The 22,113-nt window shown below is 45.4% G+C and overlaps 1 protein-coding gene and 1 pseudogene across 6 annotated transcripts in view; both read left to right on the top strand.

Annotated features, from left to right (window-relative positions):
* Positions 1–9,333: 9,333 nt before the first annotated feature.
* LOC130888321 (small nucleolar RNA SNORA40) lies at positions 9,334–9,453 on the top strand (annotated as a pseudogene).
* A 2,176-nt stretch (positions 9,454–11,629) lies between these two features.
* Positions 11,630–22,113, top strand: part of Ncoa2 (nuclear receptor coactivator 2) — a 221,667-nt gene continuing 211,183 nt past the window's right edge. For 3 of the 6 annotated variants that reach the window (XM_057790277.1, XM_057790276.1, XM_057790271.1), the window contains exon 1: positions 11,630–11,772. The gene's annotated coding sequence lies outside the window, so the exon portion shown is untranslated. Of the gene's footprint in view, positions 11,773–12,020; positions 12,123–13,067; positions 13,184–13,280; positions 13,380–22,113 lie in introns of those variants that run through there. The other 3 variants (XM_057790272.1, XM_057790274.1, XM_057790273.1) reach the window with 3 other exon arrangements.

Genomic DNA, 22,113 nt, shown 5'->3' with positions numbered 1-22,113 from the left:
AGGTATTTCTTATTTTATTATGAGTTCTTGTATGTGTGCATGATGAATATTCTTGTTACTTCCTTTCTGTATCCCCTTACCATATAAAATAAGATGTATTAGTTTTGCATTGCACTTTTTAACACTTAGAAACCTTGTATTATAATTGTGTTCTAGTCACAGGCCATGAAAAAGTGCAAACCTCCCCCAGGGACTCTATGACAGGGTTGGTTTCTCTGTAGCTTTGGAGCCTGTCCTGGAATTAGCTCTTGTGGACCAGGCTGGCCTCAAACTCACAGAGATCTGCCTGCCTTTGCCTCCTGAGTGCTGGGATTAAAGGCATGCGCCACTACCTCCCGGCGGTCGATGAATACTTATTGTATGCCTAGCGTGTGTTATTAAGAGATGGGAGTTTTGTTTGGATTAATAAATAGACAGAAACCTATTCCAGGCCACCTGTGGTAGTTTTGTGCCTTATCTTGTCGAAGGGTTGTTAATATACGTTGCTTATTGCAAAAGTGGCAAGTCCATTAGTAACTATTATCAATCATAAAGGCTTGCTTTCTCCGTGAAAAGCTTTGAAGTATAGGGTACAAAACACAAGCAACTTTCTTGAACTTACTCTACAAGTTTAGTTTTGCATTGATTGATGGAGGGTTAGAACCTATTCTCTGTATGGCAACAAAACTTTGTAAGGGGCTCAAATTCTCAGAGCAAAGGCATTAAAAATAGTGCTAAGAGCTGAGGTCTAGCAGGAGCAAAAACCTAACAGCACCAGGAAAGGGAGGGAGGGAAGAAGGAAGGGAGAGAGAGAACCCCCCCCCACCACACACGCACAGAGATCACACACTTAAAATATGAGAGTATTCTGTGAGGACTTCTACCAATAAGGAGAACTCAGACAGGCGCACTTGGATAGGGACCTTGTCCTGTTCAGACAGGAGCTGTGAGTCTCAAGGTCAAGTGGCTGCACTGTAGAGAAATGTTCAAACTCACCTGCTGGTGGTGTGATAGTGTAGCAGAATTTGTGAGACAGGAGAGAGGAACAGAGGGCTCTTTAGGGGGAGGAAGGCGACTCATAAGAGATGAATAGAAGGGGTGGGAAGATCAGTGTGGGGGCGGATGAGTGAAAACAAAGGAGATGTGTGTTTTTGAGACACACAGGTATAATGAAAGCCGCAACACCGCACTACCTTTATCTATCTATCTATCTATCTATCTATCTATCTATCTATCTATCTATCTATCTATGTATTTATTTATTTTGGTTTTTCGAGACAGGGTTTCTCTGTGGCTTTGGTTCCTGTCCTGGAACTAGCTCTGTAGACCAGGCTGGTCTCAAACTCACAGAGATCCGCCTGCCTCTGCCTCCCGAGTGCTGGGATTAAAGGCGTGCGCCACCACCGCCCGGCCCGCGCTACCTTTAAAAGCAAATAATGGTAATGTAAAGAGATGGCAGGAAGGATTTCAGAGCAAGGGACCAGCGACGTTTTGAGAGAGTATAATCCAGATGTGATGAAAGAAATGATTATAACATAATCCAAACTCCTGAAAGGAAGAAGAAATATCTGTGGGATACAGAGTAAAAGGAGGTGCAGCTGGGACCGTTGTAGACAGCGGCAATGAAGAGATTTAGGCATGCAAAAGCTTTGTTTTCTCCGAGTTGTGCATGCTTTAGTTACTTTGGTGTATACTTTCCAAGGTGCTGAGATCATAAAATGTAAGACTCTGGTGGGAAACTGAGTCCTGGATGTATTTAATAATATGTCCAGATCGTTTTCATGACAAAGTTCCAGAGATGAACAGCGTGGGTGTCTGTACAGCAAGGTAAATGCACCAAAAGTCTCTCAACTGTATACTTGACAGTGGTCACCATTGTAGATTTATGCTATGTGTATTCTAACAAAATTTTAGAGGTCAAAAAGCAAGCCCAAAGAAACCCATGCTCAAGTCATGTTAGACTATGGGTCCATATTATGACCTAGAATTTGTCCTACAAAGGGACACACCAGGGACTGAAGAGATGGCTCAGTGGTTAAGAGTACTTGCTGGTCTTCCAGAGACCCCACCAGATGGCTTACTAAAACACCATCCCTCCAAGGAGCCTGCAGCTTATTTAGGACAATATTCATAAATGCATAGAGTAACAGAAATTGTTTAAATCATCCCAGCACTTGGGAGGCAGAGGCAGGCGGATCTCTGTGAGTTCGAGACCAGCCTGGTCTACAAGAGCTAGTTCCAGGACAGGCTCCAAAGCCACAGAGAAACCCTGTCTCAAAAAACCAAAAAAAAAAAAAAAAAAAAAAAATGTTTAAATCCAAGTGTAATATACATAGGTAAAGTGATGGTGATGGTTCATATGTACTGGGTGAGCCCTGCACAGAATGCCTTATAAAATGAATGTGGTTGTGTGACTTCACTTAGACCAGAAATCAGATTCTCAGTGGCTCAGATCTTCCTCCTGTACCCTCCTGGGCATCGCCTGTTTCCCCCAGAGATAACAGCTGTCCTGGTATCTATCACCATCGATTAGCTTCATCTGTCTTTGTGCTCTATGTGAATAGAACCACGTGGTAAAATCCTGTGTGTCTGACTTCTTTTATTCAAGACTATTTTTATATGACTAACGAATATTTTTGTGTGGAGTTAAAATAGCTCATTTTTATGGCAGTATAGTGTTCAGTTAAATAAGATGACTTATTTATTCTTATGGTTAAGGGCTGTATACATTACATCCTTCGGTAGAGAGTTGTGGAGCCGTCATTCATATATGCTCTGCGACAATGGATGCCGTGTGCTACAGCTCTAGGTGTCGTGAACCTGGGAGAGTGGTGCCTAACATGAGGGGAACCAAAGTCGCGTGTAATAGTTAACTTTATTCAGAGCACCAGACCACCAACACTCCGAGGGCTAAGGAGAATCACACGCATGAAGCGGACAATCACAAGGACAAGTTGCACATGGCAAAGACATGTTTTTCCACAGATGGATTTGAGTAAATAACAATAGCCCGCTGTAACGGATGATATGAAGTGAGTTCACCCACGTCTGCCACACATGGGAGGTGTGTGCAAAAGCACATTTCAAGAGTATTCTGAGGCCGGGTGGTGGTGGCGCACGCCTTTAATCCCAGCACTCGGGAGGCAGAGGCAGGCGGATCTCTGTGAGGTCGTAGACCAGCCTGGTCTACAAGAGCTAGTTCCAGGCCAGGCTCCAAAACCACAGAGAGACCCTGTCTCGAAAAACCAAAAAAAAAAAAAAAAAGATTCCTGCTAATATGTCTTTTGGTGGGCACATATTTTCACATCTCGTTGATAACCTTTGAGTAGAACTATGCTTGCTGAGCTTTCTGAGATGGTTGCAGAGTCCTGCCAGTGACCATTGAGCTTTCCAGTCCCATCTGTTAGGATGTGGTATCCCCGTGACCACCCCAGTCCCTGATGGTTCATTTTGTCAGCCTGCAGCCTTTCTAGTGGGTGTGGAAATGGTAGGCAGTGTGGCTTTAATTTGCATCATTTCTCTGATGACTAATGACTTTAAGAATCTTTTCATGTGTTTAATTAGCTGTTCACACACTTTAAAGTAACTTTTGAGGTTTTGCCCGTTCTGTCACACTGTGGCATTTCTTACGGTTACTTGGAGGTGTTTCTTATTCTGGATGTAGCCACCTTGCTTGGTAAGGGAAACACAGATACGGCTTTCCAGCATGTAGACTGTTTTTTCACTGGTAGTAGCATTTTTAATGATAAGTTTATTATTTTCTGATAAGAAATTTAATAAACGTAATACATCATTTTTTTTCTCTTTTGAGGTTGGTGTCTTTTTTTTTAAGTCCCACCTTACAAGCATGAAGATCCCATCATTTTTGTAAAAGCTGAAGGTAACAGCTTGCTGCTGTCACACGAGTGCTGGTGTGGACATCAGGGCAGAGACGGGGATAGTTGGAGATTATTGGCCTGCTTGCTTAGCCAAATTTAGGAGCTCTGGGTTTATTGAAAGACTCCGTTTCAAAAATAAATTATCATGGTACATATCTTTAATCCCCAACATTCTGGAGACAGAGGCAGGCTGCCACTCTGGGAGGACCTGCTGCTGTCTTCCGCTGAGGGCTACATTCTTGTCTTAAATTAACAAAACAAAGAAAGAGGCTCACGCCTTTAATCCCAGCTCCTGGGAGGCAGAGGCAGGTAGATATCAGTGAATTCAAAGGTTTATGTAAGCACTGGAATTGGGAATGTCTGTAATACAAGGGGTACCCCTGCACACCTGTCTTGGCAATGTTAGGGTATAAATACTTTGGTCTACAGTTTCAGATTGTATCCGTTTTCATTCCAGAAGCCTGTGAGGTTCTGATTAGGGCTGTGTTGGATGAATCCCTGAGGTGAGTTCTCAAGCAAGGAAAGTTCTGGATTGGCTCTGGTTTCACTCTTTGTCTTCTAGCTATGCTGTCCCGGGCTGATGAGGTCTGGCTCCTGGAAGAAGGGTGTGGTAGAGCTGAGCTGCTCTCCTCAGGAGACAGCAAGCAAAAAGTCGCCTGGAGTTAGAGACAGGATATCCTGCACAGGCGCCCCTCCGAAGTGACCTACTTCCTCCAGTGAGGCCCCATGCCTCTTCACCCCTTTACTCTATCTGACAACTTGTGAAACCAGTAGATTAACCCACTGATGGGGAGCTCCCGTGACCCAATGGTCTCTTAATTGTTGGGAGGGCCAGCTGAACCCTAAGCCGTCAGCACATGAGTTCTCCTGGCAGACAGTTTGTGTCCAGATCTTACCAGGACTGACTGTACAGAGTAATTAGGGAAAAACTGACATTGTCACATTTAGCCAACCATCTTGTCTTTAGTGAAATCTTGTGGATTTCTATCAGCATTTTTTTTAATGTAAAGGTCTTTATACATTTTCCTGTAAATATATTTCCGAGTGTTTGATGCTTTTGTCCTTGTTGATAGCATTGAAATTTTCCATTTCGTATTATTTCTTATTATACAGAAATTCAGCTGGTTTCTGTGTTGCTCTTATATCCAGCAACCTTAAATTTACTTTAGTGATTTGTAGGTTCTTGTGAGTTTCTATGTATACTATCATTGTCATTGATGAATTTCCTTCTGCTTCCTCACCCCACTGGACTGGATGTTCAGAGATGTGGAAGAACTTGTCTGCATTTACACAGACACTGTCAGAGTTGAAACTCATGACAGCCTGATGTCCAGGACCTTAAAACGAGCATTGGGGGTATTATAGGTATTTGTTGTTTAAGCAGCAAGAAAGATACAATGAGAAAAATAAGGTCATGTTGAGGAAGGTCTTAATGTAAGGTAAAGGGTTTGATTGTATCCTGTAGATAATGAAAGATTGTTAAGTGTTTTAAGTGGGAAAGTAACAATAATAGTGGGAAGAGATATCTTGTGACATTGTGCTTTATGGTTCCAAGAGAGAAAGTTCACAAGCATTTTATTGAGCACACATTGTGTTCTAAGAATTGTTAGAGGTACAAGAAGATAAAGGTGAAGATAACTTGTTACTTTGAGGAACAGAGACATTAAGATACAAAGAACAGCCGGGCAGTGGTGGCATACACCTTTAATCCCAGCACTCCGGGAGGCAGAGGCAGGTGGATCTCTGCGAGTTCGAGACCAGCCTGGTCTACAGAGCTAGTTCCAGGACAGGAACCAAAGCCACAGAGAAACCCTGTCTCGAAAAACCAAAAAAAAAAAAAAAAAAAAAGTTTGGAATGCGGTGGTGGCTCACACCTTTAATCCTAGCACTCCAGAGGTAGAGGGAGGCTGATCTCTGTGAGTTTGAGGCCAGCCTGGTCTACAAGAGCTAGTTTCAGGACAGCTAGGGCTGTTACTCAGAGAAATTCTGTCTCGGAAAACGAAAAACAAACAAACAAAAAAACCAAACAAAACAAAATAAAAGAATGTAGGGAATAACGCTTGGCTCATTAAACACTTACTTATGGTGGCAATATTTAAGGGTTTTGAAGAAATAAAATATTTAGTTAAATGTTTTTATTCAGTAATCAAATTGAAGTCTAACTTTGTCCATTTCTTGTTTTTGTATTCCTGCAGCTATATTTTTTTGTTGTTTGTTTTTGAGGCAGGGTTTCTCTGTGACTTTAAAACCTGTTTTGGGGTTTTTGAGATAAGGCCTCAGTTGGAACTGGGTGTGTAACTGCCCTTGAACTCTTCCCACCTTCACCTGTAGCATTGGGATTACAGGCGTGTGCCAGCAACGTACCCAGCCTGTTTATTTTATGTTTTTATTTATTTTAGAGATAGATTATCTTAGCCTTGGCTATCCTGGAATTCACTCCATGGACTCAGGGTGGCCTTGAACTCACCTCCCTCTGCCTCTTGAGTACTGTGATTAAAGGTGTTTACCCGAACACACACAAACTTATTTATTATGTATATAGTGTTCTGGACACCAGATTTCATTATAGATGGGTGTGAGCCATCATGCGGTTGCTGGGAATTGAACTCAGGACATCCAGAACAGCAGTCAGTTCTCTCAACCTCCTAGCCATTTCTCTAGCCTGAACTTATATTTTTTAAAGAGTAAGTTTTTGATTTTATAATTTGAGAATGTACAAAAACACAGATAAGTATGATAGTAATAGATTTATGAATCTAAGAAAAATGTTAGGTCTGCATAAAAAAAACAGACAAAATCCACTTTTTTTTTCTTTTTCTTTGGTTTTTCAAGACAGGGTTTCTCTGTGGTTTTGGAGCCTGTCCTGGAACTAGCTCTTGTAGACCAGGCTGGTCTCGAACTCACAGAGATCCGCCTGCCTCTGCCTCCCAAGTGCTGGGATTAAAGGCGTGCGCGACCACCGCCCGGCCAAAATCCACTTCTTTAGACTGTTTAGGGTTGCTGACAATTGTACCATAAAAAAATTGTGTTCTGCCAGGTGGTGGTGGCACATGCATTTAATCCCAGCACTCAGGAGACAGAGGCAGGCAGATCTCTGTGAGTTCGTAGACAGCCTAGTCTACAGAGCAAGTTCCAGGACAGGCTCCAAAACTACACAGAAACCCTGTCTCGAAAAAGCAAAAATCAACAAATAAAACTGTGTTTGATAACTTTATGACCACACAATAAGTAGTCAACTCATTTTTAATTTTATTAGCCTTTATTTCATGTTTATTCACTTACCTCATGTGGCCTCTTGCAATTATATTTCACCCTCATTACAATATGATGTATGCTAAGAAACTAACACAAGATAGTAAAGAATCTCATTTTTATGTATGGAAAAAGTGAGTACCTTGAAAGTTGAACATGGAAGTGGAAGTGAAGGCAAACAAAAATAGAAGTATTTGTTAGGTGTGGTGGTGTATGCATATACTTCCAGATTTGGGGAGGTTGAGTGAAGATTTTCAGTTAGTTTGAGACCAGAGCCTGGGGTGAGACCAGGTTTTTTTTTTTGTTGTTGTTTAGTTTTTTTGTTTTTTTTTTTTAAGGCCCATATCACAATCATAGGAGCTAGGGAGATGGCTCAGTGGTTAACGTGTCTGTTTTAAGTGTGGAGACTGGAATTTGGATCCCAAGGAGTCACAGAAATATCAGGCACACATGCTGGGCCACCTGTGATTCTAGCACTTGTAAGGCAGAGGCAAGTGTTCCCCTGGAGCAAGCCAGCTAGCTCGACTAGACATTTGTGTGAGTTCTGGGTTCAGTGAACAAGGTTGAGTGTGATTGAGCAATTTAGCAAAACTCCCCACGCCAAATGTGGCATTTCCCCCACGTGCATACCCTCAATCATGTGACTATATATATAGAAAAATTCTAAATAACAGAACCAGAAGATGTCTCTGTTAAATGTTCTTGCTATCAAGCCAGTAATCTGCACTCAATCCCTGGGATCACAAGGAATAAGGAGAGAACCAACTGCAAGAAGCAAGTGGTCCTTGACCTCCACGCGTGGGCTGGGGCACCTGCAGGCCACTTTCCCAACAACATACATTATCTATACTTAAAAAAGAAATGCTCGTTTTACACTACTGATTTTCTTAGTGAATTTGTTAAATGGATAATTTACTTTTTTTTTTTTTTAAACTCATTTGCTGGTTTATGTTTCATTCACGATTCTACTGCTATTTTTGGGGGAGTAGGGGAATCTTTCCTTTTTCATTCACCATGGACTGTCAACTTTCTGCTTCTACTAAATTTCAATGACTTCCTTCCTCTTTATGGCACTAACTTTTTTCTTACTGGGTTGTTCTCTCAATAATCTACATGCTTCCTGTATCTCTGCTTCCCTCTTCCTTCGTGTCATTGAGTCAGATTATTTACTGCCTTTTTGGCCTTTTTGTTTTACATAGTCACAATAATGATTCACTCATAATTATAGCTAGCTTTTAGAAATGTATGTTTCATTGGGAAAGGGCCTTGTGTAGCCCAGGTTGGTCTCAAACTTTCTATGCAGCCAAGGATGCCTTTGAATTCATCCTAGGGACTCTATCTCCCTAGAATTACAAACATGTGACATCATGTCTACTTGACTGTAGTTAGCTCTAACAAATAATTATTTCTGAGGTCTCAGAAATCTGATTCTTCAAATCTGGAAAATCTTTTTTTATAAGAATATTTTATGATTCAGGCATTGGTATATGAAGTATATACAAGGTCAGATGCAGTAGGTCCCTTGTTTTATTTCTGTTGTTAAACTAACCCATAATCAAGTATGATCTGAAAAGATTAAACGAAAATTTTCATAAAACATAACTTACAACTTTTACATTGCTTGCCATTCTGACATGACAAATGTCATCTGCTCCATTTTGAACCAAACCATTCCTTTGTGCAGACTATCTTCACTATGTATTCTACCCGCACGTAAGTCTTCCTGGCTATCAAGAAATCTATGTTGTCTTTAAAAAAATGATGAAATTCCAAAAAAAAAATGATGAAATTACAGATTGGTGTGTTTGAGCTACCCTACAAAAATTTATATAACATTGATTATAGCATAGTTATCATTGTTTTATTATATTAATGTCTTACTTCCTAGTATATAATCCTTATCATAGAGATATCTACATAAAGAAAAAAAGCCTTTAATCCCAGCACTAGGGAGGCAGAGGCGGGTGGATCTCTGTGAGTTCAAGGCCAGCATGGTCTACAAGAGCTAGTTCCTGGACAGGATCTAAAGCTACAGAGAAATCCTGCCTCAACCCCCCCCCACACACCAAATAAAAAATTAAGAAAGAAAAACATTTAAAACTTGCAACTCTATGTGATTCCAAGTGTCACTGGAGGGAACCACAGGGCTGCTAACAGTCTAGTGAATGAAAAGGTTAAGTGCATAAACAAGGCCATGTACTTTGTTTTCTACAAACAGAACATAGTAATACTTGTCTGTTTGTTGAACTTATGCACAAAGGCTTCATAGAGAGATACAAAAATAATAGTCTTTTGCAACCCAGAAATCATTGTTTAGTATGTGTTGATACATACAGGAGAGATTGTTACTCAAGACAGCTCTAAGTCAAGATGTATAGATAACAAAGCTGGTTCTAAGGATACAAATTTAAAAATATAAAAACAAATGACTAACTACCATAGCTACAACACTGGTGTGAAGTCCAGACACTGTTTTAGAAAGCAAAAGTTAAATGATTCCCCCAGGTTGAACTGGAGTAACTCAGTTAGAGCTGGACATGGAACTCATTATGCTACTGTAAGATTTTTTTGGTTTGTTTGATTTTTTAGCAACAGTCATGTGTCTTGAGCCTGCAGTAAGAAGTTGTATTGAGTAACACAGCAATGAAGTAGGGAGTCGTTTGTTTGCACAGACATCAAGGGCAGTGTTTTAAAGTGTTAATTCTGTTGCCATTGAGCGCTGATGGATTCTGGACTTCAGCCAAAAAAAGGGAGGACTAGAAGGCATGAAGAGTCTTAACTTTTAACTCAGGACAGGAGAAGAAATCTAAGTCTCGGAATGGGGACAGTCCTCAGAGGAGCACAACCTCACTGCTAGTATATTATGGTCTAAGAGCAGGGGAAGACAGATCATAAGAACACCCTCCATTTCCTGGTTCTGTTCCCAAGCTGGTGCAGTCTTTTGAGTCTTCAGGGAACATAATTTAGTTATTCTAGCTAATTTAAAAAAGTCTTTAAAATTTACTGTTAACACGTGGTCAAAACAAACATTCCAAACACTAGACACAGTCCTAAATTAAAAAGTGCAAGGATCCCATTGTAGACCTCCTCCTCCTCATTACACTCCCCAATGCTAACGTTGGTCACAGCTTTACAAACATTTTCTAGCCATAACCAAGCAGAGATATACTTTTTTCTTTGTCCAAATAAATTGGAGCTTGAAAACACGATTAAAAAGCACGTGTTTTGCAATTAATGGCTTTGGGCTCAAATCTTTGCCACCTTGCTTACTGTGTGACCCTACAAAAAAATGTTTCTTTAGGCTTTAAAGTTTTGTGAAGTATAAAAATAGCACTTACTTTGCAAGGTCTGAGGATTAAAATTGGAGTGTGTGTGAATCACTCAACGCAGTGCCAAGTCGTTACTGTTCAATAAACACTATTATTGTCTATGACAAGTGACTTTTCATAAGAGTTAAAATAAGGAAACGTTTTCCTGCCATATTTTGATAACTTCCGTTAAGCAAACAAATGTTGCTCATTTCTTTCAACTAATTATACCTAAGTGAAAAAAGAAGTTGCTTTTCCAAAGAGTTAAAAAACCAAAATACATTTAAAGGGGATTCTCTGCGATAATACTCCTCCACATCTCAATTCCCAAATCCAACTGAGGCTTAGATAAAGGATTCCCCAATTAAACAAAACAAAACAAAACTTTTGTCGTCTCGCGGCGTGCCGAGAACGCTTCCCCCAATCTTCCTAAACACGGTGCAGCCTTTGCTTTGTCAAGCAATCGCAGGGTGGCACCCCTGTAGTTCGCCTCCTGTGGTCACGCCCCTCCATCCCCTCCAGACGTTAGGGACGGCAACTGGGGAGGCGTATTCTCGAAGGAACCGAGGGGACATGGTGGCCAAGGGGTGCCTCCCGGAGCAGCGGCTGGGTGCGGAGCTTGTCCGAGGTGCGCGCGAGGGGTGCAGGCTGTTGGCAACCGGGCCCTGCCTTAGCGCGCGCAGGAGGCTCCTCTCGGGGCGACCCTGGCACTGGGTTTTCCGCGACCTTCTCGCAGCATCGTCCCCGCCGTCGGCGGCGCGGCGTTCCCTCGGCCTCCACTGCCCGACCCGGGCCTGTCCCCTTCGGTAGCTTTCTTTTTGGGCACTGCCCTTTGCCCTCGCATGGAGTTCTCTGTTGACTCTCCCTTCACTCATAGTCACCCATAGGTCACGGTCCCTAGACCACAGTCACCCATCTAGTCCAACTCTCGGGGCTCTGAAGTCTCGCCGGCTGGGGAGATGTTGAGGACCCCGCGGCTGGGGTAGCCACAGTGCGCCTGGGCCCACGCTCGGGGGCGCGGGACGCAAGTTTCCGCCCCGTCTCCTGCGCGGTGACAGCGCTCGCTCGGAGGCGGTCGCGGCCGGGAGGCGGAGGGCGGGCCAGCCCGGTGCCCGAGCCCCCTCCCCTGCTCGCGAGCTCGCGCGGTCTGTGTCTCTCTCCGCAAGTGCGGAGCCGCGGAGGAGGAGGAGGAGGAGGAGGAGGAGGAGGGAGCTGGGGGAGGATCTCCATTGAAATAAACAACCAGGCAGCAGTTATTAACACGGGAACATGGCGGCCGCAGCCTGGGCTCCCGCGGCTGCGGCGAAGGTCAGCGCCGACGGCAGCCGGCACCTGACGGCGTGACGGCCCCACTGGTAACTGCGCCTCCCCTGGGGGCCCGCGGGTGGCGGGCGGGGGGTGCTGCGTCCCCACCCGGGCCGCTGCCCTTGGTGCGCGCAGCTCGGCGGAGCCGCGCGCCGGCCGGGCGGGCTGTTGTTGTGTGCGGGCACCGCTGCCCGGGCGTGCGGAGCCCGCGACGCGCATCCTCGAGGCGCGGCCGAGCCGAGGACTCGGCTCTTGGGGGGGTGGGGTGGCGGGGAGGGCGGGAAGACGCTGAGTCCCCGGGAGAGAAAGGAGGCGCTCGGGCGCCGGGCGAGAGAGCTCGGGAGACGAGCCCCGGAGCGCGAGGCGGGCGGAGGCTGCAGCCCGCGGCGCCGGCCGAGAGGTGAGCACCAGGCCAGGAAGCTGCGGTTTGTCGCGGGTCCCGGCTCTGGCCCCCTTGGGGTTGCGCGGCGGAGCCTGGGGAGGCGGCTCCCGGGCCGGCGGGGGAAACCCGGGCCGGCGAGCGCAGCCGCGGCCGGTGCTTTCTTCCCGGGAGGCGTGCGGCGGCTGCTGCACGGGTTGGGAGCCGGGCAAGGGGAGGCAGGACCCGGGAAGTGCCGGGGGTGTGTGTGAAGGTGACGCGGCTGGCAGGGGCGGCGGCGGGGGCTCGGGCGTCTGGGGGCCGCGGGCCTGGGTGGCTTCGGGGCGGCAGCGCTCGGGCCGCGCAGGCCGGGCCGCGGTGGGGGCGGGGAGCCGGGGTCGGGCGGCGGCGGCGCCGCGCCGGGCTCGCCCCTGACTTAACTTTCTGGGTGCGGGCATGTGTGCCGGAGGCGCGCTGGGGCCGCGGCCGGGGGCGGGAGGCGGGCCGGGAGGTTCCGGGTTGGCTCGCCAGCGCCCCCTTTTCGTCCCCCTCCTGCGGCTCCTGCAGGGACAGGCCCTCGGGGGCCCCCCGCGGGAAGCGGGAGGGGTCCTGGCGGCCGGCGCGCCCGGGTCACGCCCTGGACCGGGGGACCCTCCTCTCCCGGGCCCTGGAGGCTCCCGGGGGAGGCGGCCAGGGTCGGCGCCGCGGGCTGAAGCGCCGGCACCCCGCCCCTCGGGGGAGTCCTGGAGGCGCCGCGGCCGCGCTCGGGGGTGGCTCGGTCCCTGCTTCCATGGTCCCTCCCTTCCCCCTCCCCCAAGTGGCTTCCGGGGCCTGCGGACCGAGGGGCGGGAATCGGGGACTCGAGCCCCTTCCTCGCCGCGAGCGGCGTTGGGCCTCACGCCTTAGAGAGCCTGTCACTGGTAGGGGAAACTTTCCCAAACCGGAGCCGGAGCCTGAGCACCCTCCTCCGCCACCTCGTCCTCTAATCCCACTCCCACTCCACCTCCTCCGACTCCTTCCCCTCCCACCGACCCGAATCTTGCTGTGCCTGACTGATGGGGCAGTGAGCCAATAGACGGCGGGAACTGACCTGCCGGGTATCGGTAAGCCAATGGTGGGAGCCGGAGGCAGGAAGGGGGCGGGGTTTCTTCCGACCAGTTAGGGTTGAGTTGCTCGCGGGGCGGGGGAGTCATGGAGACGCCGCGAGCCTTCCACTCTGGCGCGTCCCTTGGTCTCCCGCACCTCGGCTTGTGGAATAGTGTCACTCACAGAATCTGTGACCTGGGGAGACCTGCAGAGGTGCGCGAAGATACTTCTTTTTCTCTGGTGCCGCGAGAGGCGTTGTTTTAGACATGACAAAGTCTAAAAGCCACCTCAGGATGTGGCAGTCTGTGCGAGGCCCGGTTTTAAATGGCATATGTTGGTAGTGGCTGTGTTCTGGAGCTCAGTGCCAGGTGTACGTGCTAGGGATCTTTGGAGGTCTGCGTTAGTTTCACTAGGCTTCCGTCCAGCAGCGGGACGATGAAATTGAAAGGGCACCGTAAAGCGTGCAGGCGCTCGGTGGCCTTGTGTCAGGTGATTATTAGAAGTGCTAATGCATCCTTGTTCGGAAGGCTTCAGTGGGTCCTCGTTTAACCAGGCCACCAATTCGCGTCGTGTACTCTCTAAGTTTTGTGTTTAGTTTTGGTGTGACATTTTACAAAGTTGTGGTTTATGCTGTGTGGATTTTTTATCTCTCTCTTGCTCCTGGGTAAACAAAATGAAATTATCAACCAAGGCATCAGTGACACTGAGCATGAGTATTTAAAGTGCAAAAGTAGCCAAAGAATATTTGCAGAAAAAAAGGTGAGGGGGGTGAGTGGCGAGGGGCGGGTAAAGTATAGCTTCCCAGGTGACTCCCATACAAAAGATTCTTAACAATTTTTACTTTTCCTTAAACACAGGTGAGTTTCACAGTGTGTGGCTACTTCTGTTGTGTAAGAGGTCAAGAGCTAGCTTTGATTAAGTGTTTTGGACCAGCGAAGTGACTTTCTGGACTCCTTCCTGCCTTTCAGGAACGGGGGGGGGGGGGGGGTAAAGTGGGGGATGGGGCGGGGTTCCCTGGGAGGATCCCAGGTTGCTCAGCGGGAATTGCGGTCTGTTAAAAAGACAACAGCTGCCGCCCTGCTTTCTGTGTGTCCGTGCTCACTCTCCTGTTCTTTGTTGGGGAGGTCAGTCCACCCCATAGCTGCTGCTTTCCTTCTCCCAACTGCAATCCCTAGTGTCTTTGAGTGTTCAGAAAGTGAGTGGTGTTAAACCAAGAATCCGTTCAATTTTGGAATCTGTCATCCAGGAATTTAATTTTGGGATTTCAAAAATATTTTATGAGCATGATACTTAGGTTTTCATACTGGGTTCTTCAGCTTTTATTATTATTGGGTTACTAAGAATTTGAGAGAGACTGTACTGCAGGGAAACAGTAGTCTGTAATATGTGACTTTCAGATTTACAATGTAGATTCCCAATTCAGTGTAATTTTGAGCATTCTTGTAGAAATAAATTGCATTTTGCTGTAGCTTTTGAAGTGTTATTTTGGTGATAAATGAGTCAAGCCAAAGATAAAACAAGCATTTATTTGCACTGACAGAAGTGGGGAGTATTGTAAATTACTGTTCAGGATCCAGCAGCATCCAGACACTCCCACCATTAGTTAATTTGGTTACAGAGGGCCACTCTGGAGGCCTTTTCTCTTTCCCTAATTCATAAAAGCTACCTATTATTTTACTTCATTCTCTTGAAAATGTTCGTCGATTCTTGGTGGCAGAGTAGCAAGTCCCTTAATGCCTGGCTAGGGGAAAACCTCTCAAGCATATGGAGACATCTAGAAAAAGATGTGCATTGTCAGCGGTGATTCCATTGTGTGCTCTCATGCTGGAGCTCAGCCTTCTTCCTCCTGGGAATTTCCCTCTTAAATGAGAGGATTTCTTTGACTTTTAGATGTCAGGGTACAGAGGCCCAGGCTTCAAGGCAGTCACTGATGGGAGTTTAATGCTTTTGGGGGTACTTAATTTTTTAAAAATTTTAACCCTTCATTGGTTAGCTATAATTTAGATGACTTTCAGTGTGAGACAGTCGGGGGGGGGGGGTCTTGGAATTGTTCCCCATCCCCACGCCATAGTGGTATCTTATTAAAGCAGAGTCTCTAGAATCCAGGATCTCTGATCACATGTGGGAACTAAGGACTCTGCCTTAGCTGTTTCAGATGACAGCAGGTTACTGAGTGTACTTCTGACAGCTTGGGTCTCTAAGAGTTGTTTTTGTCCTGTTGGATACAAAAGCCATTCTTTGAAGCTGTCCTTATATTGGTGGAAAGAAAAAGAATGGTTTCAAGCTTTATTTTATTTTATTTTATTTTGAGACAGTTTCTGTGAGTCAGTTTTGGCTGTTACTGGAACTCACCCTGTAGACCATGCTGACCTTGAACTCACATATTCACACGGCTCTGCCTCCCAAGTGCTGGGATTAAAGGTACTTGACACCACTCCCCAACTAAAGCATTTTTTTAGATTTAAGATTACTTTTTTTTCTGAAATGCTCAAGTGTCTTCGATAACTTGACCAGTTGTGGCACTCTGACAAAACCAATGTTTAAGACATTGTTAGCTCTTTATTATTTTCTAATTACTGGTTTTGTTTGGTAGTAGATTATGTGCTTTACTGACTATTAAAAAAGATGTTTTATTTTATGTGTATGAATATTTTGCCTGCATGTATGTCTTTGTACCATATGTATGCCTGATACTCACAGAGGCCAGAAGAGGGTGGTCGCTCCGTTGGAACTGGAGTTAGAGATGGTTGTGAGTTGTGTGTGGATGCTGGGGACCATACCCTGTTCCTCTGGAAGAGCAGTCAGAGTTCTCAACTGCTGTGCAATCTCTCAAGACCTGTATTGATTAATTATTATTGATTATTACTTGTTTTTTCAAGGCAGGGTTTCTCTCTGTAGCCCTGGCTGTCCTAACTCACTCTATAGACCAGGCTGGCCTCGAACTCACTGAGATCCAACTACCTCTGCCTCCTGAGTGCTGGAATTAAAGTCACATGCTGCCGGGGCCACCACCACCTGGCTGCTGTATTGACTACCCGGTCATCATGGAATCAGCCGGTCAGGGGCTTTCTCCCCGATGAAGTGATGCCCGTTCACAGCAATGACAGAAACCTTGGGGTGGAAACAAAACATTTAGATTTTCACCCTTTCCGATCACAAACTCCTTTTACCTCTTGTGTCCCTTCTAAGTGGAAAAGAAGCTCTTAGTGTTTATGCGCTTATTCTTTCTTTGTTTTCTACTTCTTGAAGGGCTTAGGATTTGCAAAGGAGAGAAGGGACACCATTGTCATATCACTCTCTAAAGCCTCTTAAAGAGAGCCAGCTGGGAAAGCTGCACAGTACAGTTCACAGCGTGAGGAAAACAGGCCCTCCATGGGTTCTAGATGCCACTTTCCCATAGAGGTGACAGTGGGACTTCCGTGGCTGTTTTAGAAGTCTATACAGTTTGCCTAGTTGTTGTAAACATGATAATGAAAAGGAGTGGGCATCTTAAAGGTAAAGGAATATCATTTGAAGTGGTTAGCCGGTCTGCAGGTAGAGCACAAGACTTTTAGCTTCTTGAGCAAAGATTCTCTGTGTTTACCAATTAATGTTGATCATTTACAGCATTTCTGGCTTCATTGGCTATGGCAATGTAATAGGATTTATTTCAGGACAGTGCTCATTTGGTTCCCTAGTTGGAAATGTAGCGAGCGTAAGTGTGCAGAGGACCTACGCTACTGCTTCACTCTGCTGCTGCGGAGGCTCAGGGCGTGGTGTCAGCAACTGGGAGGGAGGAAGCTGCACACAGCTAGGTGTTGCTAACAAGTACTTTAACGTACTGCAGACCTTCATCTAGGTAGCAGTTGACAAATAGAAGGAAAATTTAAATTAGCTGTTAATTCTGGTGAAATGTTTTCCTCAAGCCAGCAAGTTCTGCTGTGTTCTGGTCCCCGTGTTCAGCAGAATCCTTATTTGGGGCTTGATATGTAGGTCTTTCGTCTGCATTATTTCCTCCTATAGCCATTGCTTCATCCATTTATTCACAGTCATTGGTGGAGACGCCACTGCTCTGACCTTGATAGTGTACTTGAATCACAGAGCCTGACTGGAGAGGGACCACAAACTGGGTGAAGGGCTCCTTCTTCCCTCTTTCTTTCCTTTACATCTTTGAGGTAGATCTTTGAAGAAAACGTTTGCCTTCATTTCACCTGATTTGTTGTATCAGTCTTTTTTCAAGTAGATACTATCTAGCATATTCTGCTTTGATTTGGGATTGTCATCTTTTTCCTGAGAAAAATTTTATGTTTAGAATAAAAAAGTTGATGGTTCAGTCAGTAACACATTTGCACCGCAAACTTGAGGACCCGAGTGTAGATTTCTAGTACCCATGTAAGCTTGACGTCCTTAAGGCTGTGATCCCTGGAGCTCACTTGCCAGCCAGCTAGTCTAGTCAACTGTGGACTCTGCGGTCAAGGAAGAGAGCCTGTTCTTAAAAAGTGTGATGGAGAATAAAGTGGAAGCTGCCCAGTGTTGAGTTCTGGCCTTCACATGCACACATGTGTATGCACACAGAAATACATATGCTTACATACCACCCTCAAGCTGTTAAATATTCCCCTGATGGGACACAGACTCTGTAGTTATAGCATCACAGGGATAGTACCAGCCACCTCCTGGGCTTTTTTGATGAGATTTCATTCTTTTGGTTCTGGCCACAAACACAGAAATAGGAGTTGTTACCCTCCTGTTACAGGAGGTTGGAGCTCCAGGAGGATTCACGTGAAGGGCTGCTTTGACGATGGCTTCCATTAGGGATCTAGGTTACAGCGAGTGTCCATAGAACTCTCATTTAGTTGTAAATCTGTAATAAGAAAGATATGGAAAAATAGTTGGAAGTTCTGCAGATGCTGCCAGCAGGTCTGTCTGTGACTGGGGCTTAAAGGGCCTGACCTTGGACGAGAGGTCAGGACCTGTAAGTCAAGTGCAACCCACACCTCAGTCATTCTTGAAACTCCAAGAACTTTTTGTCTTTATGTGAAGTGGGCAAATCAATGAATTAAAATGGCGGAGTTTCCTAAGCGGCCTCTGCTGAAATGGCTTTGGAGTGAGGTGTAGATGCACTTGGTTTCTTGGGTGCTGGGAAGCAGTTGTTCTTAGTTGTAGCATCCCCCTCTTGCCACGTAGGAAAGAAATGGACACACAGCTGTCAGATAACTTCCAGTCAAGCTGTGGAAGTGCTTTGGAACCTCCAGGCAGCTCTTCCTTCTGGCCTACTCATTTGGGGTTCCTTCTGGCTTTCAGGCTCAACATTCAGAGCCTTAAAACATCAGTCCATTCATTTTATAAAAGCATATTCTTGTTGTCTGCTCTCTTGATGGAAAGCTCGATTGTTGGGGATAGGTAGAAAATAGTTGAGGGAACACTTTTAGGGATATAGGTTTGGAAAAGATGAGGAGCTGGCCTAGCTATTTGGTTTCTTATTTCTTCAAAATAGATTTGATGCTGTATGTGTAACTGTGGGGCCCAGACTGGGTGATGCCTTTGGGCGAGTGCTGCGTTCTCCATGTAGCACCGATGGCTCTGTGTTGAGATACCAGAGACCCGAAAGAAGGCTGCTAATATATTCAGTCATCTGACTTCTGCTGTGCTATTTGTGGAATTCTTCTGTCTGCTCAATTGTTTGCAGGGAGCAGGCGCACTCTCAGGAAACTCCTGTGCTCTGCCAGGGTCTGCATGCACTGCTTGTAAGGTTCCAGCTGCCAGGACCCAGGGCCTGTTGTCAGATGGAAATGTAGTGTATGGGGTTTTCTGATAGTAGCTTATGTCCCTATGACATGCTGTTCCAGACCCCCAAAGGCTTCACTTGGAGAGTGTTTGAGTTCCAGAATTTGCTGCTGCTAACTGCTCTCTGCCCATTGCGGGCCACAGCTGAATGAGGATGGGTTCTTCCAGCAAGCTCCGTCTTCCTTATATAATCTGCTCATGGGTCATCATGAACAGACTTCCTCTACATTGTGTCTCAGTTACTTTTGTAAGAACATTTGATATTTGTTTTAAAATTTCTCTTTCCATTGTTAATATGCTTACAAATAAAAAATTTGAGTTATTTTGAAAATGTAAGTTAGAATATTGAATTGTACCAGCGTGGTGGTGTTTGCCTTTAATCCTAGCATTAGGGAGGTGGAGGCAGGGGAATCTCTGATTTAGAGGCCAGGTGGAGAGATAGCTAAGTAGTTAAGTGGTTAAGCCTGGTCTTCCCAAGCTCCTGAGTTCAATTCCCAGCAACCACATGGTGGCTCACAACCATCTGTAATGAGATCTGGTGCCTTCTTGAGGAAGAGACCTACCTGGACAGTCGTCCTCTTCAACTTAGATCATGAAACCCAATATGGACCAATTACAGCATTGCCAGGGCATAAATTTCATTTTCATTTCTCATTTCTAGTCTACGTAGTGAGTTCCAGGACAGCCAGGGCTATGTAGAAAAATGCTGTATCAAAAACCCAAACCAAACCAAACCATTTAGCAACAAATATATATATATATTGGTCTGAGGATGTTGCTCAGTACTATTCTCAAGGATCCTTGATCATCACTCATTTCTAGGCTATCTTTAGAGCCTGTCGAAACAGAGAATTTAGATAATTATGAGTAACATTTTTTAAAAAGTATTTTTACTTTGTGTGTATGAGTGTTTGGCTACACATGTGTCCATGCATCAAGTATATGTCTGGTCATGTCTGGTGTCCACAGAAGCCAGAAGAAGATATCAGATCCCCAAGGACTGGAGCTATAGATAGTTTTGAGTGGCTATGTGGGTGCTGGGAATCACCAGGGAATTCTGAAAGCACAGCCAGTGCTCTTTCTTAGCCACTGAACCGTCTTTTTAGGCTAAGGAACAATCCCCCCACCCCTTTGGTTTTCTGAGGCAGGGTTTTTCTGTATGTCACTGGCTGTCCTGGAACTCACTCTGTAGACCAGGCTGGCCTTGAACTCACAGAGATCTGCTTGCCTCTGCCTCCTGAGTGCTGGGATTAAAGGCATATTCCACCACTGCCTGGCAGTGATATTAATGATATTAATGTATGTGTATGTGTTATTATTCTCTACTATTATATTTTACCCATATATTTTTGTGGTGCTGTGCATCAAGCCCAGGGCTCCAGTGTGCTAAGCACCAGATCCATATCATATGTAAAATCCTAACTGTATATAGATGATTAGAATCCTTCATAACTGTAACATTCACTTAGCACACAGTCACTTTTGAGTAGTTATTGTTGGCATGGGAGAAGGAGATTGTTCCATATTTACTCGTTAGGCTCCTAAGTAAGGAACAGAGAAATCCACTGAAATTCAGAATGAGAATTTCTGCAGATTCAACACAGTGACGTCTTGGCCTGGGTATTAACGGAGACTCGGGCTTGCCAGCTCTAGAGGAGTCCTGTCCCTGCTGTCTGTGCTGCAAGGGGCTGTGTGTAGAGGAGAAGCGCGAGCCACGCGCCCGCCAGTCACTGCTCACTCTGCAGCGGAAGCTGGAACGATAAGTGCACTGCTTCTCACTGGTTCCACCAGGGTTGGCTCTGTACGTTTTCCCCCTTTCCCTTTCATTCTTTGCTCCTAATCTCTTTTCCCCTCCCCAGATATAATACTGGAGACATGGAGATGGAAAATGGGCAGAGTCGCAGTGATGGGGGAAGTTTGTTACTGTCCTTAAGAATTTCATGTGAGGAGCATGGCAGGCAGTGTCCCTTTCTAGTGGGTAGGCCTAACCTATGTACAGCATTTAGTGAGACAGCTAGCTCTCTCTTAAGAATGTGATGTTTAAAATCATTTAGCCCAACCACAGAAGTTATTAACTGAAACAGGGTTTCTTTCTTTCTTTTTTTTCTTTTTTTTTGAGACAGGGTTATCTGTAACTTTGGAGCCTGTCCTGGAACTAGCTTTTGTAAATCAAGTTGGCCTCGAACTCACAGAGATCTGCTTGCTTCTGCGTCCTGAGTGCTGGGATTAAAGGTGTGCGCTACCACCTGGCTAGCAGTTAGTAACTGATTGATTAAAAACTAGTTGATGTTGGCCAGCAATAGGGGCACTGAGTGTGTTATTTAGTTGCATTGCTATATTCCATATCTTTATGTATTTCTCTGCTTTAAGGATATTATTACAAAACTCCACAGTGTTATAAGTGATTTAAGATTGATCAAAACTGTAACCAAATGTTTAAGGCCTTAAGAATGCTTGCCTCTAAATTTATGAATGTATATATGTATGTATGTATGTAATTTTTTTTGCTAAGAGTGGTGGTACACGCCTTTAATCTGCACTCAGAAGGCAGAGCCACTTGGAACTCTGTGAATTCAAGGCCAGGCCGGCCTACATAGTGTGTTTCCAGGCTAGCCAAGATACAAAAATGAGACCCTGTCTAAATTAAATACATAAATAAATGGAAAAAAATATAGAAAAAGAAAAAAAATGTTTGCTTGTGAGGGCTGAGGATGTAGGTCAGGTGGTAGTTTTGCCTAGCATATGCAAGGTCCTGTTTTCAGTCCCCAGGAACCAGTAAACCAAGTGTTCTGGCATACACCTGTGTTTCTAGCACTCAGGAGCTAGTGTGTGTGTGTGTGGGGGGGGGTAGGGTCAGAAGTTTAAGCTTATCCTCAGCTACACAGTGAATGTAAGGGTTGTCAGGTGTATGTGACTCTGTCGCCTTTACCCCTTCCTTTCCCAGAGGAAAAGAATTATTTTCTGGAATTCCATTTGAGCCTTGTTTATTCAGTGTATATTCTTGCTGAAGTCTTAAGTTGTATTAATGCCTTGATGCCTTAAGGCTTTTCCATTCAATGCTGGTGGAAAAATTCCCTGGATGTGTTAGTTTTTGTATTCACCACCATCAGAATCTTTGCAAAGTAAACAGGTGATATAAAGACTAGAAACTGGTGAAGGAAGCAGAAATCCCGTGGAAAGC

Source organism: Chionomys nivalis, chromosome 16, assembly GCF_950005125.1.
Source record: "Chionomys nivalis chromosome 16, mChiNiv1.1, whole genome shotgun sequence".
Classification (NCBI taxonomy): Eukaryota; Metazoa; Chordata; class Mammalia; order Rodentia; family Cricetidae; genus Chionomys; species Chionomys nivalis.
This window is presented reverse-complemented; position numbering and strand designations above follow the sequence as displayed.